The sequence below is a fragment of the Nematolebias whitei genome, chromosome 2 (genome assembly GCF_014905685.2).
Source record: "Nematolebias whitei isolate Nwh7 chromosome 2, NemWhi1, whole genome shotgun sequence".
In the NCBI taxonomy this organism is placed as follows: domain Eukaryota; kingdom Metazoa; phylum Chordata; class Actinopteri; order Cyprinodontiformes; family Rivulidae; genus Nematolebias; species Nematolebias whitei.
The window spans coordinates 6,928,929-6,944,294 of record NC_056499.1 but is presented as its reverse complement, the minus strand read 5'-3'; the positions used below and the strand labels follow the sequence as shown (position 1 = coordinate 6,944,294).

General features: G+C 38.8%; 1 protein-coding gene across 1 annotated transcript in view; it reads right to left on the bottom strand.

Moving 5' to 3' along the window:
* furina (furin (paired basic amino acid cleaving enzyme) a) overlaps nt 1-15,366 on the bottom strand; it is a 107,412-nt gene that overhangs the window by 52,990 nt on the left and 39,056 nt on the right. The gene's annotated exons all lie outside the window — the stretch shown is intronic.

Here is a 15,366-nt window from a genome sequence, read left to right as displayed (position 1 = left end):
AGGCTTGGCTGTGTGTTCCCCAGTAAGTACTGCTTAACTACCCATTAGCTCCTGATTTGTTCCCCTTTGGTTTCCTTGGTAACTACCCATTAGTTCTTCATTAGTTCCTCTTTATTTACAAGGTAACTAACCAGTAGTCCTTTAATAAGGCTTGTTTGTGTGTTCCCCATTAAGTACTGGTTAACTACCCATTAACTCCTGATTTGTTCATTAGGCGTTCCCTAGTAGTTAAGCAAATTTTGTGTACCTTATTGTAAAGTGTTACCAAAAGTATTTATAAACTTCTCATCTCAACACATCGTTAATGTATTACAAAAAAAACAAAACATTATTTATGTACCTTATCTAAACAAAGATGTTTGAAATTGTGTTTATTTTTTACTTAGGTTTCTGCAAACCCTGCACATAAATTTTCTCTACAAAGAAAGCGCTTCTTCTAATCTGCATTTTGTGCAACGTGGTTCAGTTCAGACTGCCAGTAACCATTAGGACCATGAGTTCAGATTGCTTATTTAGATAGATATTATTTTGAAAGCTCGGCTCATTCCTAAGCGACTCTACCCCTGCATGGTACCAGTGCACATTCCTTTAGTCTAAAACAAGGACGAGTTTATTCCTCGTCAAACCCCTTTTCACCCATTTAATCACAGTAAAAGAGCTGATTCCAGCCAGGCTGACACAACAAGACCCTGCACACAAAGCCTGTGGACAAGAGGAGCAATAACCAGGATGGAGGACACAGTTTACTGATATTTAACTCTCAGGAGGACCAAAAAAAATAAAAAAATCACACGCTGGTGTATGTGTGTGGGTCTAAACACTTAGAAAAAGACCAAGGTAAAGTGTTGGATATACAGAAAGAGAGAACACACAAACGCTGTCTCTGAGCTGGTTTCTTTATTAAAATAAATGAATCAGGTAACTAATCCATGCCTGTTAAATGGGACTCTGATTGAAGAAATGGATGAAAAATAGTAACAAATCATTCCTAAAAGGAATGTAATGATGCTCACTTTGTCAATACATTTTCTCTTTCTCTTTGACCCATAAGGGTCATGTTCAAAATCGTGAAATGCCAAGAGGTTAGCCCAGCCAATAAACCTGCATACAAACAGTATCTGCTCCTTTTATTCATTTATTTACAGAAGTCGCCTTTACAAATTATTTTAAATGTGTGTCTTAATTGCATTATGGCTTTTTGTCTTCACCTGTTTTAATCGTACCATGTTCCATCGGTGCATTATATTTTTTATATCCGTTGATGCTTCTTCCCATATGTACATGTAAAAAAAAATGTTGCATTTTAACTGTTTCCTATCTTTTTTGTTCTATGATAAAGTAAAATAAATAAATAAATAAAATAATAAAAGAAAAAAAATATATATATAATTAGCAATGGTGAAAAATGCTCCGATTCCATCTTTTTCTGTGTGTTTAGTTTTGTTAAATGTATTTCAATCGTAATAGGTTTTTGGGGTTTTCCTTTGCTAAGTAACAACATTTATTGAGCTGTTTTAAAGTAAGTTTAATCATTTTTTTCCATTCATCAGATAGAGCATAATTGCCTAATTAGAGACCACACCTTATCCTTATCCTGCAAATAACTAAATAATTACATGTACTGCTCCATGGAAATACAAGGTACCAATAAGTTATGCAATACAAAAACATTTTAGAAACAATTAAGACTAATTGGAGAATGTGCCTTTTAAATAGTTTGACATTGCAGATAAAGCAGGTATCCAAAGAAAAGTATTTCTTTATCCATCTCACTTCATCTCGCCTTAGAAAAACTATACACGTTCTCTCTTTCTTCATTGATCGTGGCTTTAAAGTTTAAACAGCTATAGTCCCTGTGAACCCAGTGGTGTCAGGTATTGTGAAGCAAACACCGCTCAAATAAAATAAAGGCACAGAGCAATACAGCCAACTTGTGTTTTAGAGCAGACTGATCACAGCTCTGTTGTAGGACAAGAAAACATATGGGTATAGCACCACACATTTACACAAGGACAAAGATCTATTTCCCAAAAAAACAGCTCAACTGTTGCAAACATATGCAGACACATGCACACGCACCTATCTTACTCAACATAACGATTCATTCAAACACTGCTAAATGTGTTCCCTGCAGCTCAATCATCATCTGGCAATCAGCAACAACACTTAGGGCCTTATGCTTTCGACAATTGGATCTGAAGACCATGTTGCTTCTGTGGGATTTAACCATTTTCCACTGGGGAAAAAAAACAAAAAAAACACACCATGAGAGGCAAACACATTTAGATGGAAAACTGATGTGGAAACGGAATGAGTCTTGTGACTATTACTGATGTGATAAGCTGGGAACTGATGTAGCATAACGGTCTGCTCAACATGTGGCCTGTTACCAAAGCGACACGTTCATTTATCAGCATTAAAATGCACGATAACAGACAGCGGAAAATTAGTTTTTGCTGATTTGTTTGCACGTTTGGTCCTTTTCCCAACTGGCAGATTTACCTTGTGGGAAAGCCCTTATCAAAATGTCCGATGTCGCATCTCCAGTCACTGTTGACACAATTATGTTGTACAAAGAGCCAAACAATGTGCGAAGACAAGCTGTAAAAGAGGTTTGCTACTGCAATTAGAAACTTGTGTCTACAGGAAACAATGAACATTAAAGAATGCTGATTATTTTGGGGGAAATTTTGTTTGAGAATGCTTCCTTGCAGTTTAACTAGAGACGCACTCGCTCTTGAGCAAGACGGACGCTTTTTCTTCAATCTCCCGTCTCCCTCTTGCCTTTTTTTTTTTTGCTCTCTGTCCTGAGTATTAGAGCTTCTATTTACACATCTTTCGAAACGTAAAGTACTGACTTGGATCTGGTCAGGTGGACTCTCAATGCAATTGATAAAAAATTTTCAACCAAGCGACAGGGTCCTGGAGAACCCTCATGCACCGCTGAGACGCATGCGGCAGGGTAAATCATGGATAAGTTGATGTGCCTTTCTGTATTGTGTCAGGAGGATGCCGAAGACTTATATCATTGGATTTATGATAGCAGGGTTTCTGCTTTTTGTCACCATCGGACACCTATGTTATCGGCTATTAAAAAAGGACGGCGGCAGCAGTTCTGGCCATGGCAAAGCTGCCGACCTTATCTGAAGGTTTGGTACGTGCTTCGAGCAGACTCAACTGATTACGAGCTAAACCATAAGATGGAAGCGATTTATGAGAATAGTAGGCCACTTGTGGCTTGTGGGACTCACCAGCATGTTGGGGTTGACCTTAGAGGGAGCTAATAAGCACGGACCAGTGGAATGCCCACAAATCTGGCCATTTTGGATCATCGAGAGTACCAGCAGAACTCAAGAATGACGAGAAACAACAGTCTGCCTAAAAAAAAAAATTAACTGTGGCTTATCTGAATCAGACTCCTCCGTTAGGCCATGAAGCAGACCAACTTATCAAATTTCTCCTGGGATATGAGTAAACTAAGAAGGCTCTGTTCTACCCCCAAGAACTTCTGTGAACACTTATCAGAGCCCTACCGTCTGAAACCGACATCATATCAGGACTATGGTGCTATCTGGAAGTGCTTCATGGACAAATCTCCCCGTCTTGTCGTCAATACATATGTAATGTCTATAAATGTGCTTGCTGGTAGAGTTTTTTGTTGTCTTAAATCGTGTCCTGACAAGCACAAGGTGTGAAGAGATCTTTTTTGTAATACCACTCTCCTATCCTCATGGTCTTTCCCCTTTTTCCGTCTAAAGAATAAGGGCCGCGCTCTCAGGAGCAGCAGCAACGTGCACTCCGCCCATCTTTCGGACGACTGTACAAACATTATCTCACTGTACTTCGGTGCAATGATAATAAAGCTTACTCTGATTCTGACCATCATGACACACTGCCTTCAAGTTTAGACTGCATTTGATTTACAAGCCAAACAACGTGGGGCACGAACATGTTTTGTTTGTCGAGTTGAGTTGAGAGTTTAAAAGAAAATATTTTGCACAAGCACAAGTATAATAATATCCTAAAATAGCTCAGCAACTTGTTTATGTCACGAGGCTAGTTTTAATAATTACTGAGGTGAATTGAAAGCATCGGTGCACAAACCCACACAGCAGCAACTGAACATAAAAAATTATTTTGTTTTTATTTTAAACATGGCACATGTGCTCAAGCTGGGCCCCCAAGCCTGAATATGGGTTTCCTTAACTGGTCTATTATCCAGCCAAACTACATTTTTTCCATTCTAAAGTTTTTCCTAATTGTTTTCACTCCTCATTCCTACGTCCTAAAGCACTCAAATCTGTTTCTCTTGAAGTATTAACCTTCAGTTTTAATTGGCATCAAGGTTATGTGCACGCTTGAAAAGATCTTAAGCTACATCAACACTTTCTCTAGTCACTAAATAATTATTCCAACTCTGATTGAAATCAGCTCAGCATCAGTGATAATACAGATTTGGTGACGGCTAAGATGATGAAACAAACAGAAATAGATTAGGTTCATGAACTCAAAGCTGATTCTTTATAAACATGTTGTCCATTCCCAAAAAAGCTACGAGCCTCATGCCTCCTCTATGTTTATAGTGCAAATCCAGATTATCATTCCTGGCACACAACACTGTTCACCTTGGGTTTTTATGAGACATTACATTAGTTCATTCCGTTGTGTTAACAAAAAAAGTGGATAAAACCAGATTATGAAATACGGTACATTTTAGTGGGGAGGACAGGCATGAAAAACCAATAAGTTCAATATCCACAGGGGCCCCAAAACAAGACCTTGTGTAGTTTCAGAGTTTAGGCACCGACTATGGGTTACAACGCAGAGATGTTGTGCAGTCTCTGCTGAGGACCTGACCCCTGGGGTGTGAACACCATTGGGAAATAAAGACCTAGCCACCTGAGATGTGTCAAACTATCCCAAGATCTCTTGGAAAACCTTTTACAGATGTTCAGTTGAGTTTTTTAGTGTTTTGTTGCACATTGTGGTACCCGAGCTACACTGCTGAGAGAAGAGGAACCTCCAGCAGGTGGACTACTGGTTACCCTCTTCCGCGCCTAAAACACTCGAAAACATTGACAAACGTCTCACAACCTGTACACCACCATTGTTTCCTGCATATTCAGGTTCATAAGGAATCTAACAAGCAATAGAAGACAGGTTTTTAGGCTACCGGTAATTGCTTTAAATCTAACTTGAAAAAAAAAATGTTTTAATAAATCCCCCACACAGCCCACCCTTGCTGGGATCTAGGGTGCTCGGGGGAGCAGATGGTGGGAGTTAGGGACCTTGTTTAAGGGCCCAGAGTGGGGCGAATGAGGGTGGAGACAGGTGTGGGTGTTTCACCTATCCCACCCACATTTTGATGTTGTCTGTACCGGGAGTTGAAGCAGCAATCTTCCAATCACAGGCCCACCTTCTCTAACCTCTGCACCACCACTCCCAGTAGTTTTATTTTGTTAAGATTTAAAAATATTTTAGTTCCATTGTTGTCTCACACAATGAAAGGCGCAGTTGGCAGAGCTGTAGCCTCTCAGTGAGCAGGTCGCACCGGTACAAATCCCGACCGGTGGCCTTTCGGGTGCAGTTTGCATGTTCTCTCCATGCTGCGTGGGTTTTCTCCTGGTACTCTGGTTTCCTCCCACAGATCAGAAACATGCATGTTAGTCTGATTGGTAACTCTAAATTGTCAATTAGAAAAGATCATACCTCTCCAGATTAGTAGAGTGCCACCTCCGCTTCTTTTCCCATGATGGAAATAGTGTTGGACCTGTTCCTGTTTCTCCTGAAATCTACAATCACTTCCTTTGTTTTGTTCACATTCATGATGAGATGATTGTTTCCACACCATGCCACAAAGCAGTCCACCAGTTCCCTGTACTCAGCTTCCTGTCCATCTCTGATACACCCGACCACTGCAGAGTCACCTGAATATTTCTGCAGATGACAAGAGTCTGTTTTGTACTGGAAATCTGAGGTGTACAGAGTGAAAAGGAGTGGTGAGAGTATAGTCCCCTGTGGTGCTCCTGAACTACTGACCACCTGGTTAGACACACATTTGGAAATTGTTTTACCAGGTTGGCCTTCCTGATGCAACCTGAGCTCAAATCTGCAGCCTCAGGACTACGAAACTGTGGCACTGACCAGTGAGCTACCACAGCCCCCTAAATACAAGACTGATAATGATTCAAGTTTATTTGAATCTTGTTTATGAACATTACCTTATGATGATGCATGACATTGTCAAGTACCAAGGGATGGATGTTATCCAACAAAATGAATGGTAAATGGTAAATGGACTGTACTTCTATAGCACCTTTCTATCTAATCAAGATGCTCAAAGCTCTTTACACTAAAATCTGTGCCTTCATTTACCTCCACATACACATTCATACAGCACCCAACTACATCTCTACAATGATAATCTGAATCTGTAGAGACTAATCAGTGCTTTAGATCACATTCATACACTGATGGGACACACAGAGACAATGACGGGTTCAGTGTCTTGTCCAGGGACACTTCAGCATGTAACTTCTGGTGGAATCAAACCCCCAACTCTCTCATTGGAGAATGACTGCTCTAACCACTCAGCCGCAGCTGCCCCACAAAATGATTGATTGATTAAATTAAATTAGATTTAATCTAGGCAGGCAGTGTGTTTAATAGCCATTCTTTTCCCCATACAAAGGTAGTGACAGGAGGACGTATGCTGTCACAACTAATTCTGGATCTGAATTTCATGTCCAGAGCTCTTGAAAAATTCTTGACTTATTGAATTAGATAAGTTAAATAATCCGAGGAAACCTTGAATATATTGAACCTGCTTTGTAGCTTAGTCTCTGGTCACAGGAAGAGCAGCTTTACAGATTTGTAAATTGGTGGTGGTGGTTGTGGTGCACAGATGGAGGGAACTTGAGGAGATGTTTGTTGTGAGGTCAGGGATACATTTACTACATTTCTAAAAGACCAAGTTATGTTTGATGAAAGGTGAGATTTCTGTATGTTTGTGATACGATGCAGTAAAACGTATCGACAGCATTGCTAGTTTTGATGTTAGCAGTTATATGATGTGAATCAGGACAACCTCAAACTTCGGAGTATGCGCCAACAGTACCTTGACTAAAATACATACGCACTGCAGTGATGTAATCAAATTAAGCACCGATTCTTATTTTTTGTAATGTACCATTAAAGTAGATCTGGGTTAGCTTATAGGTAATAAGCAGAAATTAATATTAGCACATTGTATACTCCCCATCTTTAAGTCTTTGCATTGGGAAATGATGACTTTTGCAACGCACACCTAGACTTTATGGTGAGACAATCATAAAACAGACATTAACAGTATCAGGGCAGAACTGCCAGAGGGTTTCTACATGGATCAATGAGAAATTTGCTCATATGACTAAACCTCTGTAGTGTCTTTAAAGTAGTGGGAGGAAAGTTAGAGACAAAGGCAACACAAGTAGGAGGTGATAGCTCTAATACTTTACACCAGGCCCATGCTATACAGAGTTTATAAAGGCCATCATAACAAATCAATACATGTGATGTGAGATCTAGAAGCATAATTATTCCATTCAAATGTGCTGTGTTATATAGAAAACAACAGTGTCTGTGCCCTGAGAATCTGAAGAATGCACACTTTCCCCTCTGGTGATTTAATTACATACTCGTTTCACTCATGGGTTTCTCACATGTCTTCTCTCCACAGGGTAGATTTGTCAAAAGAAAAAATATATTGAAGAGGTATAAGAAAAGAACAGCCTGAACTCTTTGGCCTGTGAGTCAATATGATAAATCCCCCACCAGGCCAGAAAGACTCATTGTGTCAGATGAAACTTTCAGTCTCCAGATGGAGTCAGATGCAATCTCACAAAATCAGTTCGTTCTGAGCACAGATACAACCAGCAGGTTCTGTAACCAAACTGAACTGTCAGAAAGCAGTTTGAAAAGTAATTTTCCAAATGTTCTGACAGCATATATATACCTCAAGAGGCAGAAATATTTCATTACTTGAAAATAAAATGGTTATTCTTACAGTTTTGCAGGAATAATTGTTTGGTGCCTCACGGTTTCATCAGCAAAAAGAGAAAAAGAATCAGAAAGTTGGTTTCAACTCCGTGTTTGTTGACTTTAGTGTATTCTAATAGAAACAGAATGGTCTAAAATTTAGTAAAATTACAATTTACATGGTTTAGCTTTTTAAAAAGAAAGGAACTAGTAATCGTAGAAGCTTTTACGGGTGAAGTTTAACAAATGTTAATATTGTGTTGTGTTCTTTTTTACGGTTAGGGATGACAAATAAAAAATAAACTGTTTATTGTTAATGTGAAAATGTTGCTAATCTGGAAAGTGAGCCATTTGGAGTTTTGATAATGAGACAAAATAATATTAAGTCTAGCAAAACTAATATTAGTACAACTATAAGTGCACAACCAATTAGACAAAAAGACCAGGTTGAGACGTTCAGAAATATTGCTACCTTGCGTTACGACATACCTGTATTGAAACTTGGAACTGTTAAGAGGTGTTTAATTATTAAAGTTACTTTATTATAGAGTTAACTAAAAATGAATGGCAAAATAATAATTTTTGATGCCAAGTTCATTAGTCGGCTGCACTCATGCATCCTGGCAGCAAGCACATCCAGTAACGGTTGTAACCAAGAAACCCACCAACACAGTTGCTAAAAAGTTTGTGACTTTTCAAAACTGATAAGAACGGGATGCTTTCACGTTTGTGCTTCTGCGTGTTTAGTACAATGTGGCCTGTGTGAGAGTTAAATTCACCAACAGGCTCTTTGTGAATAAAAATACCCAAGGGGCATCCCTCAAATGCTGGCCTGTGAAGACCAAATCATATCTGCTACTTTAATTGATTTGCCAGCATTAGCTTCACAAGACAGAGAGAAAAATCAACAAGATTTTAGCTCTACCGTGGCCAAGAATGTGAACAAAGAAGCTAGTTTGAAAACAGTAGAAAAAGTAACTCTCTACATGGCAACCGCTGGCGTACAAAGAAATGCTAGACACCACATACTGGAACTGAAGCTGGTAAAGCATCCCCACAAGATGGACCCATTAAAACTGTTGAAGTCACCATATTTGTGTGAAGGGAGTAAGGACGTACAACGCCCCGCATCCCTAGTGCTCAAACTCTGGTTCTGAAAATAAAACAATAATCAGGTCTGCCCCCTTTAAATTCCAACAAGTAAAAGACGGGGGGGGGGGGGGATTTGGTCTTGTATTTCCTTATTTGTCAATGAACTCAACTTGCTGTTTTGTACTTTACAAAACAATGAAGACTGTTAAAAGTGACTCAGCTGTTTAGCCAATTTCATGGAAATTTTCAATAAATTTATATATATATATATATATATATATATCTTTGGTATGCAAGATTGTATACCTGGATTATTGAGCATGGACTTTGTTGTTTTCAACCAGTTTGACAAGACTGTCAACAAGGAAGAGGGCCGGCAATGAAGGAGGGGCGTACCAAAGAGACCATCTAATCACAAGCAGAACTGGTTTGTTCCACTTTGGAGTAAGCTGTTGGGGGAAGAATCGGTTTTGTTGTGCGTTTCCTTGACTGATGAAGCCTTCTGGATCGAAGGCGAAACGTTTCAGCACAAAAAAAGAAACTGTCCAGATGACCTGACTGAAAAATGTTGGATTGTATACCTGGATTATTGAGCATGGACTTTATTGAACACTACCATTTTAAGCCACTAGAGGATCCTCGAGTAATATGGCAAGCCAGGTGTCTCATTAGTAGGTAAAACTGGCTATTAATGAGACACTTGGCTTGCCATACCAAGCCACCTTCGTCTCGCTCCAGAACTCCTGAAGAAAACATCAAATCAGCTTCATTTCGTCGCTCCGCCCAGGCAAAATGCAGCTGATTTGAACATTAATGTGCATTTATTAAGAAAAAGTTCAACTGAGACACACCTTTACTATAATGTCAAGCAAACAACTGTTTTTAGGTGGTGATCTTGTGGTGATCTTGTTAAATTTCGAAGAAATGCACAGCGGGTCCTCCCTCTTCACTCTCCCGCTTCCGCAAATCAGGTTTTGAAATGAAGCTGGTTTGACCGTCAAAGTGCATTTATTAAGGAAAAGTTCAACTGAGATGCACCTTTGCCATAATTTCGAGCAAACAAATAACTGTTTTAAGTGGTAATCTTGTTAAAATTTTGTTAAAGTCCTCCAGTGCATGCTCCCGTGGCCGCCATTTGGCAGCCAATCAATTTTTGACATAACACCGGCCCACATTTCCTGGTGGTCAGCGGTGACGCATAATCGATGCAACTTATATGGTGAAACAACGTATTTATGTTTTTTTCCGCTTTATTAGACATATTTGGACGATGCGACTTATACGGTGGAAAGTACGGTACTTATATTCATGTTGCATACCCAGACCATCCAACAAAAAGCGTTAAAAAAAAAATAAATCAAGAACGATTTGTCCAGCGGTACAACGTGTGATCACAGCACTTCAAAAAATAAAAATAAAAAGCTGAACTTCTAACCAACTTTGTATGTGGAAGCAAAGAACTTTTCACATTTCATCATCACTCTGCTGGAAATCAAAGGTTATCCCATTACAGGCCTGTTAGTGAAAGATAATATTTCCAAGCACGTTGCGCCTCGTCATGCAGATGCCTTGATGAGCTCATCCTCATTAGTGGACTGCATCCATCGCTGGTTATCCATAAAAGGGTGAGAGTGAGAATGTGATTGTGTGGTGAATGGGGTGGATGGGTTACTGGCAGCTCAGCTGAGAGGGAGAAAATTGGAGAGGGACAGGAAGGAAGCAGGTTTTTATCACGAGGGAGACAGTTTTATCACTGAGGGAGCAGACTGTATGATTGCTTCTGACACTGTGAGGGTATCCTGAATCTAATCTGAGCTTTGAATCTATATTAGGCGTACAGCTAAACCGACCAGCGTGTCATCTAAAAGGAGACATATGTGCTGTTTAAGAACTGGAGATAGTCGGGAGCCATTTTGCACCATCCAGGTTTGCCATTTTCACTTTCCTACGTTTTAACGCAAAACTCTTACAAACATTTAGAGTATGTTTTCATGCAGAAAACATATTTAATTTGCCAAATGGCCTTATTCTATTCTCAGAAAACTCCTGATCTATAACGCTAGAAAAAAAAAAGTAGAGCTCTTAAAACGTCAAAAGCTACAAATGATGCTACGCTGAAGGAAAAACACTACAAGGCCACATGCAAGAATTACTCTTTTTTTTTTTAAAGAGATCCAAAAGCACCAAGACCATCACATATTTATGGCAAATTCCGAATAATTTCTTTTTCTTTTTCCTCAGAAGCGAACAAAAACATGTCTGTGACAGGAACAACAGGAGATTTAACAAGAATTCACTGCATTTCCTCTGAAGCGTTTTGGCTTCAAAGTCTCAAAGACCCCTGCCACAAGCGCTGGAACAAACGTCTTTTTTTAAAAAGGTACAAAAGCACGCTGCATAAAACCATGAGTTGGACAGATTTAATGTGCCCTGATGAATAAGCATGAGCAGTTATAGTCATAGAGTGAGTCAAAAATACGAGCAGAGCCATAAATGAAACCAATGAAATATTTTATTGTAATTGAGACCTTTTTTTGTGTGATTACCAATTTGTTTCTTTTAAACGTATTACTGTGAAATAGGGTTTTAGGGATAATTTACAACGTGTATACACGCACAAAGAGAACGGCATCAAAATGAGCACAGGGGCTCATTGTAAATTCTGAGAGCTAAAGGACACAAGAGACGAGGTCTTCATTCCAAAAGCAATCCATTAATGCCCATTGCCATTTTTCCACACTTTCACCTCGCACTTTTGCTTCCACACAAAAGACACAAAGACAATGAAGAATGTAGAAAAGGTGACCACCAGTGGGACAGGAGGTAATAAGATTTAACTCCGCCATCTAATTCCGTCTACCCTTTTTAATCTTGGAGCAGACAGAGCCCTGCTGCTGGACAGAAATACCAAAAAGGTTCTTTTCCATCCCGTTGATGGACCACAGGGGCCATTTGAGAAAGCTGCTGTCTCTTAATTTTCTACTAACTTACAATCTAAAACGCTTCCATCACTGTCCTCTCCGTCCACAGAAGACCAGTCACTTTTGTCTCTACTCTTAACACACCAGCAGAGGTAGCAGACCTTGCTGCACTTCAATTTAATGGACTGTCAGGAGGGTCTCCCATGAGCGCACAGCGGCAGCAGTTTGAGAACAGCTATGAAGAAAACGTGAAGAGGATGTTTCACCTTCGTGCTGTCAGGACTTTTTCCAGCAGAGCCTTTTAGAAACGCACTCCTTTTCATTAATCTCGGAGCGACTGGATGTGTCAGCGTCGTGTCACACGACTACATCGGTGGCATTCTGTGAAGTCACATCAGCAGTTTTACAGGTCGGGAGTTGCAGTCACAACCTTATGAATTATTTTCAACACAACTATTCTACAGAGCGTACCCACAGTAGCGCTGTGCCCTTACTCAGTATCTAAACACTTATGGTAAAAATACAAATAAATGTTCTTTTATGACGACTATTACTGTGTGTTCAATAAGCTCGAACATTTAGTAAAAGCTTAAATTTCATATTGCTTTCCTTTAATGGTGGTAGTTTTGCACAATACCTAAAAGTTTTACTCTGATCACTTATTTTTTTTATACTTTTTTTTGTTCATTATACAAACAAGACATATTTTCTTTTAAGGGCAAAATATTATCGTATTATTCTAACGAAGCCAAAAATGTTATACACAAGATTAGCAAATTTAGCAAACATTGGTGAAGCTTTTCGTTATTATTGTTGGTGCAGTCGCTGTATGTGTACGCCAAGCTGAAGTCCACTGGATCTTTCCATTTCTATTTTATTATTCCAGCGTGTCCTGGTACAAATTGGGACATAAATTTAATTTTTGCTGCCAGAGCCCGTGGTTTATACACAATATTGGACGTGATCTCCCCACCTGTACAAAAAGCTCGAGCCGTCTGACCTGTAGGCGAAACTGAACAACAGCTCCTAGAACTAAATCCACTACAGAATAAGACGAGTGGAAGACATTAAAGATGGTTTGTTATTGTTGTCATGTTATAGTTTATGTTTAATGGGAACTTATTGGCACGCTAAGTGCAGGAAATGTTAATAAAGTTTTGTTTTTTGCTTAAAATATATACAGTGGTCCCTCATTTATCGCGGGGGACCCGTACCCTGAAGCCCTGCGATAAGTGAAAACACGCGAAGTAGGAAAAGTAATACTGTACAAGTAGTTTATTTTAGTATATATATATATATATATATATATATATATATATATATATATAGGGCTGGACAATAATTCGATATCGATCTATGTGTTTAGCACATTTTCGATATTTCGATATGCATTATGCTACGATTACATCATTTCACTGACGCAATTCTGTTTCTGTTCGGGTTGAAGCTGCAGGAGGAAGCTGGTCCTGCACATCAGTGCAGCAGGTGCTAAATAATTTTAAATAACTTATTTTAAAGAAAAAATCCCATGCCGATCGTGCGGCTCACCCATCAATCAGCCCATTGTGTGTCATGTCCGATCTTATTTTGAAAAACCGTGATAGAGCGAGTCCGCGATAAACGAACCGCCAAGTAGCGAGGGACTACTGTATAAAGAAGCTTGTAACAATAAAAGTGCCTTTTATTTTACCGATAGTTTACAGATTATGCACTGGATAGTTTGGAAAAGTGAGTTATATTTGAGGTACCCGTTACTGGATCAAATTGAGTCTTTGCAGGGGCCAGTACAATGTTTTTTTTTTCTTTGTGGTGATTGGATTGAAGCAGAAAACCACTTGTCATGTTTCCTCAAACATAAAAATGAATGTCCAATGAGATGATTCGTTTTTCATAAAGTTACATCCTGCATCCAAAAACCTGTATTTATTGTTGAAGCAACATTTTCTATGAATGAGCTGCAAACCAGCTGAACAGCAGCAGGAAGCAGACGCACCTTTTGTGAAACGCTTTGGATTTGTTTGGAAACCAGAGGAAAAAGTAAAAGGATCATTTTCTGGACACATCTAAGACATTTGAGGGACGTTTCACCAGGTCCTGTGTGGCACATAATGGCTGGCTGGAGAAGAACTCACATTATAGAAGAAATTTATCATCCAAGTATATCAGGAAAAATCTCAGATGTGATACGACTCGACTTGTTAATTTTATCAATGTGGCATTTTTTTTTAATCAAATTTGCCCGACGTGTTTAAAATCTGTAACATCACACCCACTGATTTGTCCACTAAAATAATGAAACCTAATGTATGGTATGATAACCAGTAGAACTGAAGAGTACATCATATTTCTAACTTAGATTTAACAAGAGCTATGAAAAAAATGTCTATACTTTTAGAACGATGATCAGAAGTAGTTAACCTAAATCATGACACATTAAGGAGCAATAGTAAAAACCTATTGGACTATTATTTCATGAGAGATTAACTTTTATTAAATCGTTGTGGTTCCATCAGTACTGCACTTTTGTGCACTTAAACACCGGCTTCACATTTCAGATACTGTGATGATGTGCTGAAAAGGCTGTAAACCATAAAGTCCTGACATAAAAGGACTATTAAAAGAGATGAAATATTAGGGATGGACAATAAATTATAAGATGAAGTTTTAAAAGTTAAAACCAGACTGCAAGGTAAAGTTTGAACTCAGTGGCCTGAAAATGATATATAGTACAGTAGTCCCTCGCTACTTCGCGGTTCGTTTTTCGCGGAACTCGCTCCATCACGGTTTTTCAAAATCAGATTGGACACGACGCATTGATGGAAGAGCCGCACGATCGGCATGGAATTTTTATTTTAAATGAATTATTTTAAATTATTTAGCACCTCCTGCACCTCTGTGCAGCCCACACTGCAGGATAAACTTCCTGCTGCAGCTGATCAGCTGTTCTCCGTGCAGAGTGGAGAAGTGGGCGTGGCCAAGAGCGCTTGCAGGTGGCTGAGAGCAGCGGAGGCAGAGAGCTGAAATCATGACATTAGAATATTGCGGGGTTTAAAACAACACCTTTATATATATATATATACACGTATATATACACATACATATATATATACACACATATATATATATATATATACACATACATATATATATACACACATATATATATATATACACATACATATATATATATATATACACATATATATATATATACACACATATATATATATATACACATACATATATATATATACACACATATATATATATATACACATACATATATATATATACACATACATATATATATATACACATACATATATATATATACACA